The sequence below is a fragment of the Parasteatoda tepidariorum genome, chromosome X2 (assembly GCF_043381705.1).
Source record: "Parasteatoda tepidariorum isolate YZ-2023 chromosome X2, CAS_Ptep_4.0, whole genome shotgun sequence".
Classification (NCBI taxonomy): domain Eukaryota; kingdom Metazoa; phylum Arthropoda; class Arachnida; order Araneae; family Theridiidae; genus Parasteatoda; species Parasteatoda tepidariorum.
In genome coordinates this window covers 125282-139313 of record NC_092215.1, presented here as the reverse complement: position 1 = coordinate 139313, position 14032 = coordinate 125282, and the positions used below count along the sequence as shown (strand labels likewise).

The 14032-nt window shown below is 29.0% G+C and overlaps 1 protein-coding gene across 2 annotated transcripts in view; it reads right to left on the bottom strand.

The window, feature by feature from the left end:
• LOC107440714 (uncharacterized) overlaps positions 1–1525 on the bottom strand; it is a 132233-nt gene extending 130708 nt beyond the window's left edge. Inside the window, exon 1 of one of the 2 annotated variants that reach the window (XM_016053700.3) lies at positions 1244–1525. The gene's annotated coding sequence lies outside the window, so the exon portion shown is untranslated. The remainder of the gene's footprint in view (positions 1–1243) is intronic. The other variant, XM_016053699.3, reaches the window with a different exon arrangement.
• Between the last annotated feature and the right edge of the window lie 12507 nt (positions 1526–14032).

Here is a 14032-nt window from a genome sequence, read left to right as displayed (position 1 = left end):
CTGTAATTCCAAATTCTTTCTATTATTACTTTATTTAACTAATTGTAAACATCAAACAGAGTTGGTGGTGGACAAACATTTTTAGAGACATTATGACTTAACATAAAAATTGCTCACATTAATTTATTATACATTGGTATTTTTTCTGGAACACAATGATATGTCAACATTTGCAAGAAGTTGAGTACCTGAAAACTTCATAGCAAAGTAGAAAAATAGATTTCGGGTGACTTGTTAAGTTTTCCTGGTGATAAATTATTAAATTTATGGGTGTGAGTTATGATAATCAATCACTATTTGTAGAAAGAAAAACAAAAGGCACTTTTATACAATAAAATATTTTAAAAATATATATATATAAGACAATGTTGCGTATCCTTAGTTTTTTTGAATAGAATCTATGAAAAGTAAGATTCTCAAGGGCCCCCTGAGTGCCTGAGACCTCCCAGTCTCTGCCCGTGGGTGCCTATGCTTAGAAGGACTGTACTGATCCCGAAATATTCTGAGTCGTTACAGACATCTATAAATACATAAAAACCCTTATTATAGTTTGTTTCACAAAAAAAGTTTAAAAAAAACTCAATTTGGAATGGAAATGAATCACGTAATATTTTAAAATATTACAACAAACTGATCTCATGTATGGAATTTTTCACTACACACTCATGTCCTCAACTTTTAATTATAATATAAACAAAAGTTCAATGAAAAATATTAAGCAAAAGCATTTTTATTATTGACTTCAGCAAAAACAAAATCATTTATTTAGCATAGTCATAGTTCATTATGTCATTTAACAAAGTTTACTATTAACAGTTATCAATATTTTGGGTTTTTTAAATTCCACATTGTTTCCACTTTTTCAATTAATATTAGCAATCAAATGGTTTACATTTCAAAGCACATACAAATATTTTGTGCAGCAAAAACAAAAGAATTAATGCAGAATATAAAACTTTTTTAATGACATTATGCAAAAAGAGTTATAAATTGGAAGAAACTGCTTTTTATTTTTGAAAAAAATAGAGGCGATGTCAGGGTTTAGAGTTATAATAGAAATAATCAAACAAAATACACAGAATAAACACAATTTGAAGAAGAAAAAAAATTGGCAGAGAATTTAAAATTTTGGAACATGGTTGGAAGGAAGCAGCAGCAACATAATAAATTATTTTCGAAAATATAAAATCTTTAACTAAATAATATATTAAAATTTATAAAAGGAAACAGAGTTAAAACTTACAATACCTGTCAACATAATGATTAGTTATTAAAAAACAAACATAAGCAGTTCCTAAGTACTTTTATTTCAATAACATGCACGCAAACTAGTGAGAAAATCATAAACAAAAACGAAGTACACTTTAGCATAAAAATTAATTTAAGTTAAGAAGCACAGATTTTTAGTTGTAATGCCGCGTTGTAAACAATCAAGACAGAAGTGAAAACAAAACTAATGCACAAAAAGCCGGCTACTAAGCAAATCCAACTCATCTAAACTTGCCAAAGATGTAAAGCCAACGATTTTTACAGATACAAGGAACTCGTAAAAGGAAGTAAAAAGTCTATTTTTCCGGTGGCAGCAAAAAAAAAGGGTTACCTTTTTCAATCACCGTGGCGACTTTTTCTATTTGTTAAATCGCTTTATTGCCAGTGTTCTTATGATTACAAAAATGTGCCAGTGTTTACAAAAATATAATTCCAATTTAATACTGTATAGCAACTTAAAGTCTAAACAATGGCGAATGCAACAAGTGATTGAGTAATATGCTTGTTTAGCTGGTGATAAATAGGAATTCCGAAATTTGCTTAAAATAAATGCTTTGGGCACAAATGATGGGTATAAACTGGGACCCTGCAAGTTTGATATCTTTAATATCAAAAGCGTGACTTAAAAAAGGAACTATAAAAACTACTTACCAGCAAATATCAATGAAAGCAAATTTAAATTAGCAACATCTAAATTAAGAAAACAAATACGTACTTAAATAACTTTAGAATAACATTTGGAAATTAACTAAAGCAACAGTGCTATTAAACGTGGGTAATAAAACTAGTGAGTAAAAATAACCATTTTTTCAACGGATTTAGCTTTTCAGCGGAAAAAACAAACTCAAACAGATTTAACACTGAAGATATCAAAAGTTTTATCATTCCAATTCTTTCATTATAATTTCACACCATTTTTTGATCATTTTGCAATAATTACAAAAAATAATAATTTTATTAAAAAGTAATATTTTCTTTAAAAATTATTTTTAACCAAAAATATTTATTACTTTTTTTAAGAAAGAAAGAATTTTATTTTGAAAAATTCAAAAAATAAATTGGAAAGATATTAACACGTTCGCTTTGGGGCCGATTTCGTCCCTCAGTGGACTGATCGTTAAGACACGGTTCCCAGCAGATCACCGAAGTCAAGCATCACTGGCTGCGGTCAGTGTGCGGGTGGGTGACCACTTGGATCAGTCTGCGTAGGGACCGAGGGTGTGCGGTATTGGTCCTCGTTAAACTGTTCTATCGTAAAGTGCTCGACTTCGCGTGCAGGTCGTCGGGCTACCGAAGCGGGGGTACCATCCCCTCTGCACAGGATCAAAATTGCGATGACACGTCTTCGGATCATCCTCAGGGATGTTTCCCAGACCGTCGCCAATAGCCCATTGTGCAGCTCTAGTGCGATATGAAAAAAGTACCTACCTACCTACTTATTTTTATCTTATAGGATAACGATATTATACAGAGCAGAGATGGAACACTAAATCTTTTATTTGAAATAAACCATATAAAATATCATTTATACACCAACAATAATTAATATAAATAAGGGTAATTTTTATTCCAATACGTCAACTTATACTTTAAACAATTAAAATAACAAAAAAAATATTTTTAGTACATTAAAAATTTTTATAAAATATTATTATCAGTAATAAAATCGATGTATATAGAGAAAACATTTCTGAATATTCTTTCAATTGTAAATTTTTAAAATGTGGGTATATATGACGATAAAAAAAAAGCCTATAATTCCCATAACGTGAGTTGAAATTTTTAGATTTGAGACCAATAAATAATTATCATTTTATAATGGTTTGCCTTGAAAAGACCTTCCTAACGATGTAGTAACCGGATTCAAGAGATTTATAAAATTGGTATTTTATTATCATTTTATTTAGAGGAAAAAGGGGGCTACTGTGGACATGGGTAGCTTTTTCTTTGCCTAGGCAGATTTCCTCTGTAAGATGTCGCAAATTGGTAATACTATTAATGTACAGTAAGCAAGAAAAGAAACAAAAAAGAAAAGAGGACCACCCTGAATAACTTTTGATTTAATAATCGGATCTTCACGTCCCTAGGACTCCATCTTAATAGTTCGAGTATGTGACCTCAAATATGCTATTTAGTTGGGGCAGATATTTTATTTTAAGTTACAAAATCAGACATAAAAACATACTTTCTCTGAATAAGCATAACTTTTGTTCAATGGATTCGATTTTCTAACCCTTGTAATATAGGGGTAGCCGTAATCTGGGAAATATGGTCCCAATAGTTGGTCGGGTGAGCGATCTAAAGTTTGGACCCCCAAAATTTAATTTTATTATTTTGTATTTCGCCATAGCTCTAGAGCAATGCTTCCCAACCTTTTTTGTGCCATGCCCCACCTAAGCCTTTCGAAAATTCTGCCCCTCTATATAACATATACATAATTTTTAATATTAAAAATTTGAATTGTTCACTTAAGAAACTTAAATGACAGGTTTTAGGAAGAAATCACTAGTTGTTAACTAAACACAGTAAGTTAATTTTCAAAACATATAATAAAAAACTAAAATTCAAATTCGAAATAATTTTAATTAACATTTTTCAATAATAATTTAATATTTTAATTTAGTGGGATCCTTGCGCTTGATGCTTGTTGCAAAGAGATTTTAGGCTTGGTTCCAATTTGGTTAGCTTCAGTCTCAAGTCTCACCGTTGTGTTATATCGAGAAGATTTCTTTTTTTACCAGTAAATTATTTACAGCACTAAATCCACATTCAGCTAAATATGAAGATGGAAACTGTAACAATAGTTTTCTTGTACATTTAATTGAATTTGGGCATTTAACTGACTCATCATTTTGCATTTCTGCGAGTTCTTCTTGATACTGCATATTTGATAAATCAGACAAATCCGCTAATATTGGCTGCATCATCTATGTTGGAAAATCAAGTTTGTTTTAAATCAGAAAATCTTTCTTTTTTGATCGACAATAACAAGTAAAGCGGTATAATTTATTTCACATATTTGGAGCCAATGAAACTATTCAAAGATTTTGTTGTTAATATATTTCTGACATAACACATTAAGGGTAATGAAACCAAATATCTTCACCCTGATTGAATATGATATTTGTGCTTGATGCAGTATAGTAAAGCTTGTTAATAGTATTCGATTTCATGGGCTTACTCACAGGCAATTCCAAGATTTCCTTCAGTCCATGCAATCTGAATACTCTAATGTATTGTATTACACGAAAGTAAGGTGGCTTAATGCAGGATGTGTTTCCGAGCGAGTTTGGCAGCTGAAGGACGACATTGCGTCGGTCTTCTATGAGAAACAGTCTTAAGCAGAGTGCGAAATATCAGAATACAGAATGACTTTCAGATTTTTCACAGATCTTCTTTGTCTTATGAACAACTTGAATGTTGAAGATGCAAGGGAAAAATAAATTCAATGATGATATCTTGGCCCATTTCAAACCTTTTAAATTGAAGCCCTGTTTGCTGGGCAGCTAGCTAAGAGCTAGTCTCATTTCTCAATGAGCATAAACTGCACAGTAAATGAAAAATAAGAAAGATGTCACTACGTTCGAACTACTAAGCAGCGCGGGGGGAAAAATACGAACGAAATTATTACGTTTATACTACTAAGGAATTAAATTTCTTGTTTATGGCAACCCGTGCTGAGGCCTTCTCTCTTCTAGGAGGTGATGCTTTTATGCATGCCAAGAGGTTCTACTCAATCATATGCAAAACAGAACTTGTTACGCAATAAACAGAGCTGTTTTTAAGGATGGGCCCTGGCCCCCGAGTTCTGATGGGGCCCCCGAAAAGTCTAAAATCTCATTGCATCAATTGTTTTTTTTTTTTTTTTAAATTCTAACTCATTTATTATTTATAGCTAAAGAGGGCCCCCAGATCCCACTTTTTTCGTCTTTTGGGCCACAGAAACACCCTTTTGTCCCATTTCTGGTCAAAAATTTCTAGGAAGAAAACATTTCTAGGGCTGTAAATAGGGGGAGGATCTTTTTAGAATTTCTTTGGGTCACTCTGTCTTGAGATTTCCATAGTGCCTTTAAATTGGGCCTCGCTCAATTCTAATTTTTTTTTCTACAAAATTTAGATATTTTTTTCTAATTTATTATAAAAGCTTTTTTCCTTGTAATCATCATAAATGTTTCAACCAGCCTAATTGTTTAATTTACTTAATTATTGTAGTTGCTTTTATTTTGTTATTTTTCAAATTAATCGTAAGAGAATCCGTGAACTAGGAATTTCTATATCAAATTTTCGTAGGATATTAAGAAAGCATAAATCTTTCACGTTGGAGGTAAGCAAATGTTTTTATTAAATCAATTTTGGTTGTGGTTAGGGAAAACGTGAAAGGTTTGCTCAGTTTTTTATGTATACATTGTGATTTTTTTTGTTTACTTATTTAAATGATGGGCCACTTCTTTGACTGGCCTGTCTGCCAAAACTCTTGATTTGATCTGTTCTGGATGAAATTGAGATAACAATTGTAATTTTATTTTAATTTTACTTACTGCTAATAGACAGAAACAGCGTATGATTTTGTTTCATAGAGCATTGAAATCAAATGAACATCAGCTAAACAAATGTTTAAACATGAGAAAGAAATTGTTTAAAACTCCTGTATGACCAAATTTTCCATGTTTCCCCTAAATATGAAATATGTTTAATTTGTAATATTATATTTCGTACACAAAATTAATTTATTTAGTTAGCTAATGATTTTATTGTTCATAGATCATATTTGTTTCTGTTTTTAACTCCGTGATTTTTATTGTTATTATGAGTTTAAAATTAATAAGGCTTCTAAATTTTTAAATTAATAAGGCCTTTAAATTTCCAAATCAAAGTCGAAACAAATTCTTAAAATTGTAAATCGAAACTATATATGAAGTTTTGACAGCTTTGTTTTTATTTTAAACGTGTGCATTTAATTTAATTAAATAAAAATTAAAAAAATATAAATAAATGATTGAATAAAATAAAAATTTTCGTTGTCATATCATCTTTTAAACAATTTGAGTATTAATAAATTATTTAAAAATATGCATATTTTTAGTTTAAAAGGTAATTTTTTTTTTAATTTGTTTAAAAGGTAATTATGCTCCATCATTCGATCATGAGACTATTTAATGTCTGCTCCTAAGAATCAGAATTCTCTTTTATTTCACTTTATTGTAAAAATGATATATTTAACACTTTCATGCGATATGCTGCAGATGCCTAAAAGATAACTGAAATTGTCAATTCAAAAAACAATTAATACGTTTGAACATGAATTTAAATAACTCCACATGTTTTGTTTGGCTATCCCATTTTATATTATCGCAGCATTTAGAGCAGACGGTTGCTTGTGGGTGTGGATGATATAAAAGAAGCGCAAAACAAAAAAAAACAAAAAAAATTAAGTTAATGCCCTTAGTATTATATTTTTAAACTTCTCGCAAAAAAATAATTGTCGCAAACAAATTAATATTAAGTAAGAACGAAACAAAAATGATATCAAAATATGAGGAATCACTAGTGAGACAGGTGGGATGAAAGACATCGAAACCAATTTGATTGAATAGTAAAACTAGAAAGTGTTTCTAAAATCCGGAAATCAATCAATTTTTTTTGTCACAAAATTTATCAAAATTTATTATTGAGTATTATTCGTTAGATTTCAATGTGGGTTATGTTTTTCCTTTGATTAAATATTAAAAATGAACAAATATTTGTCTTTTAAAACCTTTCATTCTATAATAAAAATAATTATTCTATAATTGTAATTTTAAAACTAATTGCTAATTGATATCAGGGTTTGTTGATTTAAATCAGCTTGATTTAAATCAAATGATTTGTTTAAAAAAATCATTGATTTAAACCAACTGATTTTTTTCAATAGATATATTGAATTTAAAAAACAAAGTTTTATATCATTGATACTTTTATTATTTTCCTTTCTTAGTTTTAAAATTTATTTTAAATAAATTGCTGCATTAATTAATTTTAGTTAACGAAATTACTTTCTTTCTTGGTGTGAGTTCAATTCCAATACATTTGAAATTACATTCTTAAAAAACATTTGATTCTTAAGATTGAAAGTACAGATTAAAGTACACATTTCATGCTGTCTTAATATAGACTTGCATAGCTGTATAAAGTAATTAACAAACATGAATTTAAAAAAAAATGCAAATAATGTTAATTAAAATTCTACCTTTTGATTGAAAAATCATGGAATTAAAATCTACATTATATTTTATTAGTGGAAAATGTATATTTCTAAAGCTTGAGGTTATATTAAAATGAAATTACCCCAATGTGCTAAAATTAGAAAGGAAAAAAAAAAGGCTGATGAATTCAGTTATTTTTTTCCTGATATAGTGTCATTCTTCCCTTTCAAAGTCTATTTGAAGCAGTCGAGTAATTAACTGGTAACTGGAATTTTTTTCTTATAATATGTTTACAGTATCTATGATATTATCAGATTTTCTATAAAGAAATTTTGTTGAAAAAAACACCAGTGAGCACATAGATTTTTTTTAGCTTAACTTATCTATTTTAAAATAGGATTAAAAATGATCATTTTAATATAAAAATATATTGATTAAATATTTATTTATTTTTTGATCAATGACTACATTTATAAACAAAATCTGATACATTTATTTTGTCATGTTAAGAATCAAGAGAAACAAAATCACAATTTTAAATTAAAATTATGGTTTGCTAATTGAAACTTTGTTTTAATGGTTAAAGAACAGGGGTCTGTCCAAGCCAAATTTACTACCGCTTAGCGGTAGTTTAACAAAATACTAATTTTCACAAATTATGTCTACAATTTCACAAAATAAGCATACCTCTCAGAAAAACTTAGACAGACCCCTCAAGTATTCTATATATTCTCTATTTCATTTAGTCTTAAAATTTCAACCATGCATTTGTTTCAAAATGGTTCCTATGCATTCAAAGCTATGTATTATAATGAAAAAATATTTTAGTAATTTCGAGTTTCTAAAATATTGTTATAATATAGTTTTAATATTAGTTTAATTTTGATTAATTATTTATAAAATTTTTTTAATCATAAATTAAAGTTCTTACAATTAATTTGAATAAAAATCAAAAAAATCTGATTTAAATTTAAAAAAATCCGCTTTAAATAAAAAAAAATCTGATTTTTTTTATTTTAAAAAAAAAAAATCAAAAAAATCACGAACTCTGATTGATATAAAGCTTTAGGGTGTTCCAATGATATATTAAATGTCTTCTATCGGTGGAACCCCGACATTACGATTAAAGTTTATTAAGGTAATTACGAACATTATAACCTAAAAACAGACTATTTTTTAAATATTTAATTAGAGGAATGTAGATTCTTCATCGTTTAATCATTATCAATCTAAAATAAGGTTGTATATCCGACTGTTAAATTTGCAGTCCTTGTGTTATATCTAGTCTAGTTTTGAATTTATTTTTGGTGCATTAAGCTGAAAATTAATAAGATAAGCCGAATTATGGTTTACTTCTAAATGAACTGAAGATACTTGTTATAAACGTTAAAAATGGTAATTTGGAAAGCATTTTTCAAGAATGTCAAGTATCCAAATGACTTAATTTATTAAATTTTAAAAAAAATTCAAAAAATATCCGCAAGGCAGGTGTGTATATTTGGGGCTGATGATTATAAAATCTAACACAAAACTGGGAGATCGTGGGTTCTATTCCAGTTGATGATAGTTGAACTGAAAAAAATATTTCTTATTTTTTTTAAGTGTGTAAAACAGTATCGTGCATATGACAGAAGTAAGTTCAGCAGCTCATTTTTTCCCACTACAATCACGGTTGCCACTCAAATCTGAAAAAAAATTCCCTGTGTTTTCCATGTACATATTATACACAATAGATTAAACACAATTACTGTGCGAGCTATATTGGACTAACTATACTAGTTTTAATTGCTGGTAAAACTTAAGAGAAAAAAAGGACATATATGAATAATGCCATAGTAAATGAAATAGTTTAGTACAGCTGAAATACCCCATGGGTTGCGCTTGGGGCGGTCACCATTTTTTAAAAGACGAAAATAATCCTCATAACATATCAAGAAAAGTGAGAACCCTCACATATCAATATTGCACAAGCTAAGGTCTAATTTTTATTTGATTCAACTTTGAACAAAATGCTTCCAGATGATTCTCAAATATAGCTTTTACAGTAGTTCTATTTTGAGGGAAAGAAACTAATTTATTGAAAAAGTTCTAAAATTGGGTTAAAATTTCACTGAAATTCACATTACTGGAAAATAATTGGAAATGGATATAATGAACGTTGAAAATAATAAATGTTAAAATGATAGTTCTGTTAAAAAAGGGATATAAATGCGTAAATAAGCTCACCGGACAAAAAATTAGTCACCCTATTGCGCAAACACCGATGAATCCTTAGGCTTCGTTAGATGACGCAGTGGTCAAGTGACATGCTCAACTGCATGCACACTGCTTCAACCTGATCAAAGACAAGTAGCTATCAGTGAGATATTTTTGTTTGAAGCGGAAATTGTGTGTAAATATGGGTAAGAGTAAAGATGTGATAGAGTGGCAAAAAGGGGCAATTGTGTTTGGCCGTGCCAATGGTCATATGGTGAATGAAGTTGCTGGATTTGTTGGCGTTTCAAAGCTGACTGTTCAACGTGTCTACAAGCAGTGGTGTAATATACGTGGTCACGAAAGACGCCGTCAGAATTGTGGTCGGAAAAAGATCCTGCATGAAAGTGACCGGAGACGTGTTTCACGACTTTTCAATCAAAATCGCTTCCAAACTGGACAGGAATTACTTCAGTTACTAAATGAAGATCCATCCCAGTCTTTTAGTGAGAAAAAATTGCGAATGGAGCTGCATGCAATGAACATATGGAGTCGAACATCTCGTAAGAGGTCATTGCTCGCACTTGCACATAAAGCTGCGCGACTTCAGTGGGCTAGAAGTCACCGAACATGGGCAGTTGCTGACTGGCGGAATGTAATATGGTCTGAAGAATCACGTTTTTGCATTTATTCAAAAGAAGCACGTCTGCAAGTGCAACGCAGACCAGATGAAGCATTTCATCCTGACTGTGTGCAAGCATAGGTTCAAGCCGGAGGTGGGTCTGTCATGACTTGGGGTGTTTTTCTTATTATGGATTGGGCTCCTAACTGAGGGGGCCACTAACATGATCCAACATATTTATTTGAAAGTTCTGGACAATTAGGAGTTGCCTTACAGTCATCCTCTTCATGTAAAGTGCGTTGTTGATACCCCTATTTTTCAAGATGACAACAGCAAAGTTCATGGGGAAGGAAGTATATGTGACTGGTTTTATGAACACTCAATTACATCTCAGCTGGCCAGCAAAATCACCTGACTTAAACCCCATTGAAAATTTGAGCGACATGTTGGAACAATGGGTAAAACACCAAAATCAGCATTCTCACAATTTGGTGAATTTACGCGATCAAATCCTCAACGAGGGTCTTAAACTGGATTTGACGTACTTGCAAAACCTTGTGGGCTCACTTCTTAACCGAATCCAGACGGTCATCAAATCTAAAGACGGTGTTACACGTTATTAAATGATCTTTTTCATGATTTCTCTAAGGGTGACTAATTTTTTGTCCGGTGAGCTTATAATGGATATAATGAATGTTTAAAATTTCTCTAAAATTCATATAGAGTTTTTCTAAATATTCTAATACATAGAGTATTTAGAAAACTGATGAATATATGAATTTTATAGTTTTATATAATATTTCTATATGATTAGAAATATTATAGTTTTATATAACATTTCTAATCATATTGAGTTTCTCTAAAACTCATATAATAATTGGAAATGAATATAATGAACGCTTAAAATAATGAATGTTAAAATGATGGTTATGTTAAAAAATGGATATAATGAATTTTTTAAAATTTCTCTATAACTCATATTACAGAAGGGAACCGATTATCCGGAACGATCGGGACCATCGCTATTCCGGATAACTGATTTTTCCGAATTTCTACAAAGAGCCGTTTTTTTTATTGTTAAACCCAACTAAAAAAATACATTTTTTTGGAAATAATCTTGAAAAGAAGAAAAAACGACGGAGTAATACACAATGATTATTTCAAAAATGATGGTATAGTAAACATCTTTCAAAAATGAAAGAAAAACCTAAAATCTTATGAGGAAATTTTTTTTTTCTTCTTTAAAATGGCGGGAAAATTTATTGAATTTCGTTCCGGTTTTCTGATTTCCGGATAACGGGTTCTGTACTGTACTAGCAAATAATTAGAAATGGATATAATGAACGAATATAATAAAAACCTTATTGTGAAACTAGTTGCATCAAGGAAAATTCAAGTAAATTTTTTAAATCCAGATTTCAGCTGGATAATTTAGTTTGATTTTTTGTCTAAATCAAAATGAATTTTAAAACTTTTGTAAATTTGTATAGCTTCATAATTCTCGTTTTTTACGTCATTCCAGTTAGTAACAGACTTGATATGTAACGGGAGTTCGATATTAACAACTACTGAGCACAACATATTAAACTACTGAGCACAAACCTAACAAGATTCTATTTCTAGCTGTCTCAATACTTAAGAGGAGGCCATACCGCAAAGAAAACTTTCCTCTCAAAGTCTCTTTCTCCTTCATTACTAATTTAAATAATAATAAAAGTGAGTTCAGACAAACGTATAGCAAGTCATGAAGTCTCAATTGCTGAAGAAAATACTTCAAATTATTAAAATGCAAGCAAATAATTAGAAGAGAACTTCTCTGTTGTGTAATCCTATATTATCATCTCATAATTAATTTACATTTGTATATTTTAAAATTTTCTTTTCAGTATTTGAAACTTCCTGGCTTACTCAAGGTTTGTCTGAACTCACTTTTTCGACACTTTAAATTAGTAATGAAAGAGAAAAAGAATTAGCAACAAAAATTTTCTTCTGTGGTATGGCGTCCTCGTAATGTTTGATATGGATTTTATTAAGTATGGTGTTTTATAACATTATGACCTTACAAGAAAATAAGAATTGTCAAAGTCTTCATTTTTTATCTTTGCATAATAAATAAAAAATTTAAATACAAAAGAAAAAAAATTCACTTTATTTCATTATTCTCAATTGAGAATAAAAAAATTGAAGGCACTTTTTTCCACTTTGATGCATGAGAAAAGTAACTGTTGAATATAAATCTAAAGAAAAGATGAATTTCTTTTGAAAATTTCAGCAGAAAAGAAAACCAAAATCTTTTACGTCCCAAAGAAAAAAATCTTTCAACAAGAAATCTGTGACAATGTTGCTACAGGGAAGCTTAACACAAAAATTTGTCTCCACATTATTTAACTTGCCATCAATAATCTTTCTTTAAAAAGCTTAAATTGCACATTACCTATATAATCAAAGTGGTATTTAAAATACCATTCTTAAAAGTATGTAATTACAGGATGTTTTCTAGTAAAATAATAAGCAAATTCAATATTAGTAAAAGATATGACAAACAATTGTTTGACATAGAAAAATTGCCTAAAAGAATTATTTTCAATTTCAAAATGTAAATTAACTCTTTATTTATTTGCTTCTTTAAATTCTCAAATTGCTCATAATTTTGATACTGACAAATGCAAAATTTAGGCCAGTTAGTTGTCTAACCAATTTATATCTAGATGAACAATGTAGGCAATTCATTATAAAAAAGAGTAGTAATTTTAAAAATATTATAATGTATATCTCAAATAAATTAAATTCATAACATATCAAAGTTGTCTTAAATACCATTATTGTAGAAACGATACACCAACTAAACAAAACATATTTTCCTTATTTCAAGTATTTTTTGTTACCTTTACTAACAAAATATATTTTTTCTGTTATTTGCAAACTATTATTTGTAAGATCATTTTATAAACTTGACATGCTATCAATATTTAATAATTTGATACATAGTTGTTAACGAACTTCTATGTAGTAGTTAGAAGAAAATATATGCAAATACATAACTTATGAGCAATATAAAATTGATTTTTTTAGGTATATATCTAATGATTGTATAAAAGAAAAAGTATTATGAATACCAATCAGTCTCAAATTTATTTATATCTTTGAATGTTATTAGTAGAGTTTAATTTCTTTTGATAATTGCAGTAATAATTAAAGTAAGTTAAATGCTGAAATTAGTTTTGAAAGCAAAGTTTTTCATTTTAATGAAAAAATTCTACAAATTTTCTGAACAAATTATTACTTTCATTTTTAACTAAAAAATAATTAAATTTTAATCATATGCTAATAGAAATCTAACAGCATATCTCAGACTTTAAAAAGATGTGTGTTAAGACAAAGTCGGTAAAGTTTGAAATTGTAACAATCTGTTTCTGTGGGTGATGTTAAGATTTAGGCATGCAATGCATTGTCACGCTAACATCGAGATATTTTGATGCATTCCGATGCTTTGGTATGANTAGTTATTGTAATTATCCAATTCTCCAATAAATTTTGTGCGTACTATATAATGCATATTTATTTTCAAAATTGATTTCGAAAATTTTATATATCTGTAGTTTTTCAGAAAAACATGCTAGGTTAATTTTAAAGAAAAAAATTGACATCAAATTTTTTTAATTTATTTTCCTTAAAAATTTTTCAAAATTAGTTGGAGTATGTAATTGCAAATCAATTAATTAATTTATAATTATTAATTAATTTGCTAATTAATTTAACAATTAGC